Source organism: Vitis vinifera, chromosome 11, assembly GCF_030704535.1.
Source record: "Vitis vinifera cultivar Pinot Noir 40024 chromosome 11, ASM3070453v1".
NCBI lineage: Eukaryota > Viridiplantae > Streptophyta > Magnoliopsida > Vitales > Vitaceae > Vitis > Vitis vinifera.
The window spans coordinates 3,844,428-3,851,097 of record NC_081815.1 but is presented as its reverse complement, the minus strand read 5'-3'; positions in this window follow the sequence as shown (position 1 = coordinate 3,851,097).

Here is a 6,670-nt window from a genome sequence, read left to right as displayed (position 1 = left end):
AGCAACATTTTCTTCTTCTTTTTTTATATCTTTTTCAATCTTCTCTCGCAAACTACCAAAAGCCATCGGAGATTTCTTTTGAGCATTAGGCAGGAAACGAGGTTAGCTCTACAGGTCTTTTCTTGGGGGGACCTTACTTACAAGTGCGGTGAATTTTGGCATCTTCAGTACCCCTTAGCCATGATCTCTTTCAAGAGTCTAGAGCTTATTTTTCTGATTCGGGTTACGGGCCCATAATGGCCTTGTGAGTGGTTTTTGCATTGACCGACGGTAGTTCACTGATTGCAATTTTTTACTTCTAAGACAATTGTGACAATGTTTCTCATGTCCTAAGGGTCAGACTGTGCCACATGGCGGTAATCAACTTCCTCCCAATAGAAAACACGTCTTTTTAATTTGGTTTAATTATGCTTTTTTCTCTCCTAGATTTTGCCTTAATGTCTTTCTGTAGAGGACTGATGAATTTTTTTATCTTTTATTTATTTCCTCCAATTATTTTTTCTACCTCCTCTTATACCTTTAATTTCTTCTTTTGCGATGACAAAGAAATGGAAAAGGATTAAAATTTCTAATTTGTTACGCATTGAGTATTCTTCATGAGTGGTACTTAGTCATCTTGCTTGGGTATGGGCGGTTTTATTACCAATGCACCTTTGACTAATAAGGATCTCTACCATGGCATTGTCATCATGTTAGGCAAGTGTCAAGCTTTAAGGTCTTTTGAGCATTCCTAGGCTTCACGAAGCACAAGGTTCTTTTCCTTTTCCTGGACATTGACGTTCTTGAGATTGAAGACTCTTATTGAGAGAAAATCTCATACTAGTTTAAGATTGACAGTATTCTTTGTAACCAAAAGATCCTGTTGAAGCCCTCATAGCTGTATGCCACGTTCATTTCTCTAGGCTTGATATTGTCAACTCCTTGCCTTTCTTTTATCAAGTTTGAAGGGTGACCACCTTTGGATAAGTTCTCATTGCCCCCTTTGCTATGAGCAGCTAATCACTAGAAGAGGAAATGCGAGCAATTTCCCTACAAGCTAGTCTCTTTGAATAGGAAATCTTAGAATATTGGTTCAGGTACAGATGGTTTCATCGATCAAGTCCCTCATTTTTTAGTGTATTCATAGTAAGATCCACTTAAGTAGTAAGGTGACTATATCTTCTTCTGGGGTATATTTAAAAGTAAGTGGATGTTATCCTTGTCCCTGATTAATCTCATTGAAGGTTTTGCGGTTCTAAAAAAGGGCTTTGGAAAGTTTGAGACCCCTGGATCGACAACTAATCAAGTTAAGGTTACCATTGCAGGTGACCATCCCTACCTAGAAAAGTCCCTAATTAGGTTGCCTTCACTTTCCAATATGGGCATGGAGAAGGGGAAGGTTATAATGGCAAAGGTTGTTGCCATGAGTAAGGATTTTTTACCTAGTATTGAAGTTACGAGACAATCATCCCTTCAAACAAACTCTAAATTTATCTCTAATTTGTGCAACTCATCTACTATGACGGATAAATCCATCAAATTATGAAAATAAACATAATTCAACCTATCTTTAGAGATAAGCCAAAACAAAGTAGTTTAGAAGAATCACATAACATTTTGAAATTTAGGTACCAACTAAAATGAGGAGAAGGAAGAGGTACCAATACTACTTGAAAAAAGTAAACCAATAATGGTATATTGTGACAAGTACTACCTAACAAAGATAACCCAAAGATAAAATGCAATAAGTTAGAATGTAGAAAGACAAGTCGAACTTTAATCTACGTTGATAAAGAAACTTAAAACTAGCAAAGGATAAGTTAGATCACAAGAACCACTTAAAAAGATACCATAAAAGTCAAAAGTGTATATCCAAAAATAGCGTACGACATGTTATTATGAGCAGTATGACATGAAAGGCCGAAAATCAATCATTAATCACACATAACACCTATTTCAAAATAAACTATAGATACCCAAGGAATGAACAGAGAGGGGACCTATCCTTTTTTATTTCTCGCTGATCTTTACAAAAGAAAATTTTTTCCCCTTCAACTGGAGAGACATTCAGAAAAAGTAGCATTATTCAGAGTGATACCTCAATGAACATAGCAGTGAACTCTCCCTAAACCTAACGCTAGCTGTTGATTGAATGTCCGGATAGCAGGAGGCAATGAAATTTTGCTAGAGCAGCAAAAATATAATTTTCAGTACCTACCAATCTGCATGCTGGAGTTACATTCCTTCTAAACTATTCCAGCATGGATGTTCTGCAGAAAATAAATCTCTTGTCTGGAAAAGCATCACCATCATTTCATTGATGATGTCTGTTCTAACTTCTAAACAAATCCTTTTGGGATTAGCTGCAAAAAGTTTTTTTTTCCCACCATTCTGCTAAAATCCAGCAGGCTCATACTTAGGGCTCGTGTCTTCTACTAAATCGCAGGGCAATATGGAAAAATCCCCCAGCACAAGGTTCAATGCTCCTTTCTCCAGGCTTGGGACGGATTCTGTGAGGAAGAAAAGGCCTTAACCCCACATAGAGTTAAGCCAACTAAATGAAGAATAAGTCAAGCTCTGTGAGCAACTATAACCACACAAGAAGATAAAGGCACAAGTTTCTTCTGCACGCTTGAAACAAAACAAAGGGTCCAAGAACCATAATTATGAAGCTGAATACAAATATTATGGCCAACTAATAACAACTAATCCAACTCAAAGGGGTCTCCCCATCTACTTTTTTGCAGTGGACCCACCCCTATCAAAGACTAACATTAACCTCCAAACATCTCAACTTCAAGGTACAAATAAAGAGGCATGCTGGTCATTTCACTGCAAATAAAGAATAAAAACAGCATACAAAGGCACTGTTGTCCATGGCCCAGGCTTATAATGGAGACAACTCCATTGTAGAGGACCCCCAACCCATCAAGCAAAATAAACTAAACTGGAAACTTTAGCTATCAATTGATCGATTATCAACTCAAGCATCAGTTATCAAAAGCAGTTAAGAGTATGTGGACCATTATAGAAAATTCTTGACTAGCAGCCAGACTCTCTAGTCCACAAGAGTAGTCACAGACTCGCAGCCAAGGAAGAGGTCGAACTATATAAAGTCCATTACTTGGAAGTTAGCATTCAACGGGATAGGGACATGTAAGGGGATTCCCATTTAATTGAAAGGAGTAAGAGACAGCACAGAATGTCCAAAAACAAAGGAAAAAGCTTCAACCAATAGGATATAGAAGGAGATGGAACACAGCTTTAAAAAGGCATAGATGAAAATGGTGGCTCAGGGGAAAGACAAATAAATAATTGAAGGTGGAACCACAGAGCATCACAGCCATAGCATGCTTGGGAGAATGAGATATGAAGGATATACACAACGGTTTGATCATTCAGTAGCCTCAATTTCTAGGCCATGCATCCAGTAAAGTGACAACACCCCAACACAAATTAAGCTTGACAATGTGCAGACACCTTCACTGAAATAATGGGAAAGACAATATTTCCAAAGCTGTTGTGATCTCTTACATATATTCTTTCACATAAAATGTCTTATTATTTGCTTGAAATAGTCGTGAAAGCAACCAAATATCGTTAGCAATAAAGCTGTTCTTATACTTTTCGTAAAGTATACTTGGGTCTGCTGGCCACAATATATTGAACTCCATACCACAGAGTTCTGGTGTGGAGCCCTGCAATCTTGCCTCCAACCCAATGTTTAGATCCCCAGTTCCCCACAACGTGCTAAACCCAACCTGAAGCACATGGTCATAAAGCTATTGAGCAACTCCTTTTGGCAAAATTTCATCTGGCAGCTGATCATGTTCAGTATGGGACAGTTCTAATTGCAATACAGCTCCCCTTATGCATTCCCAATACATTCTCGTTAGGGAGGGAAAATGCAAATAGAAAGAAAAAAATAAAAAATAAATTTTAACTTAATAAATAATTTTTATATGATATTTTAAATTTATTCATTTATTTTAATTCGATTAAATAATTTAAAAATATATGTGTCTAACTAATTTAAAATATATTTTATTTATTTTTTATATTTTCTATAATACAACTAATATAAGAAAATTATTTTTCTTAATGATGATAATATTAATCCGACCATATACCTAAGTGGAAATTCAATGGAAAGCGAGCATAAATATAGGATGAAGTGCTGTGAATTTTGCCTGGACTTTTATATAAAAATTAAATAATATAAGTTCTTAATTAAATAATTTAGCTTATTATAAAAAAATTAAATATAATTAAAATTAGTTAGAAATTATATATTTTTAAATTATTTAATCTTTATATAAAAATAATAAAAATAAAAATAAATTTTAAAAAAAAAGTATAAAAAAATAATTTATTGATTTTTTTTTTTTTTCTAGTTAATTCTAAGATCTTTTTGTTCATCAACTTTATCACTAGGTGAAAAGTAACAGGACTTGAGTACATAGCAATAGCAACTGCACTACCAATAAAACAAGGCAAGGTAGGGTCAGATGAGGCTCTTCTGGCCTGATTCTGGCTTGTAAAATTATTTCCTATCCTTACCTCATTCCTTGTTTGGTTGTTTTAGACTTGACAAGATAAGGATGGGGAATCCTTATTGGTAGAATAAATTCTCTGTCCTCAATGATGAATCCTTTTATTTTTTAATTTTTAAATATATATATATATATATAAAAAAATTAATATATTAAATATAAATATCTATTCTCTAAGATTTTAAATATAGTCGGGCCAGTCCACACCATTAGGGTGGATCCACCATTGGTTTTTTTATCTCTTTCTAAGGTTATGTTAGATTCTTATAAAGTTTTAAGAAAATAAAAAATGTTTTTAAAAAAATTATTTTATTATTTTTAGTTATTTTATGAAAAATATTAAAAAATCAAATATAATTAAAAATCATTAATTCAAAAATGAATTTTTACTTGTTAATTTGAAAAAAATATGAAAAAAAACCCTTAAATTTTTTAAATCAATATTATTTTCATCAATTTAAAATACACGTACTTTTTTATGAGTCAAATAATTGTTTACTTAAATAACTTTTTACTTTCCTTTTCTTTTAGATCTCTTTATTGTTATTATTAAAAAATTTCTTCACAAACAAACATGAAAAGTTAAGATTTTATTTTTTCCATGAACGAACATTAATAATAATAATAAGTAAGAATTTTGTTGTTAATTAGTTTTATTGATATGATAAGTTAAATGGTGATTTTAGAGAATAATTATCTTACTCATAATTTAAATTACTTTTAAATGGTTGAAAATATTATTAATTTCAAAAATTGTAAAATTAGATTCTTTTTTTCATATTTTTTTGAAATTATAAAATTAAAACCTATTTTTCCCTTAATTAAAATTTTATAAATTTTAAAATTATTTATTTTTCGTTTATATTTATTTTCTTTCTCACCCAAACTTAGCTTAAGTAAAAGTGGGAAGAACAGCTTTGGTGGAGAAGCCGCACCCCTTGCTAATATTCAAGACAGCTGCCAAAGGACCATGCCAATGTCTGACAATATGGCCATGGGCAATTCACTATTTCTTGGCCCAAAGCTAAGCCTTGACCTCAGATTCCAAAGTAGCCCATGTGAGACACATACTAGGGATGATTTTGGGCATGTGCTCTAGTCCACTCAGGGGAGTTTCAAATTTGGCCCAATATCATAGGACATCATCCACTACCAATATCTTCATGAGAAATAAGAATGTAGCAATTATAATGTAACAACAATCGAGCAACATTGAAGACCAATTTGGAATAAATGTTCATCTCTAATTTATATTATATAGTATGATTAAGTTGATACTGCCAATTTTCCTCATTTATTAGTGTCAAATTTGTAATATTCCTTTTCTTTTGCATATTATATGGTTTCTTATACTTTTTTGAAAATTAAATGTAGGCTTAATGCACATTAATTCCACAGTCATATCATAGCTTCGAATTAAAATCTCAAGTACGACAAAAGTACAAAAAGGTTCAACCAAAGGACCATGCACAAATTTTTTTACCACCTCATGCTTATCATTAAGCCACGTAGGCAACTGTTTTTAAATTTTTGAGAATAAAAAAACACATGTTTTAAAACCAAAAAAAATTATTGTTGCACAATATATTTTATTTATTTTTAATCATGTTTTTAAGGATTATTGTGAAAAAATAATTAAAAATTAAAATATTGAAAACAAATTAAAAATATTATAAGTTTTTAAACAAACTTTTTATCCTAAATTTTGTTATTATCAAAATTTAGATTTAATTATGCGGTTTCACCTTTCATGATTATTTTTATATGAAAAAATTAAAAAAAATTGTTGATCTAGAGAGACTTGAAGGTTGTTATTATCCACAAATTATTTTTATTTTTATTTTTGACTTTCAAGATTAAAATTAAACGTTTTAATTTTTATTCTTCTTAAAGTTTCAAGTATATTATAAGAAAACTTTTAAGCACTTAAAAACAAATAAATAAATAAAAATTTGTGAATAAAACCAAAGTTTTATGGAAAAATTAAAGAAATTAGATTTTAATTAGAAAAATTCTAAGTAATCAATTTGGTAGTTATCGAATTAATAGACGATGACACAAATAAATAAAGTCAAAATATAAAATAATTAAAATAAATTAATTAACATATAATGGATCGTATCAATTACAAAATAATG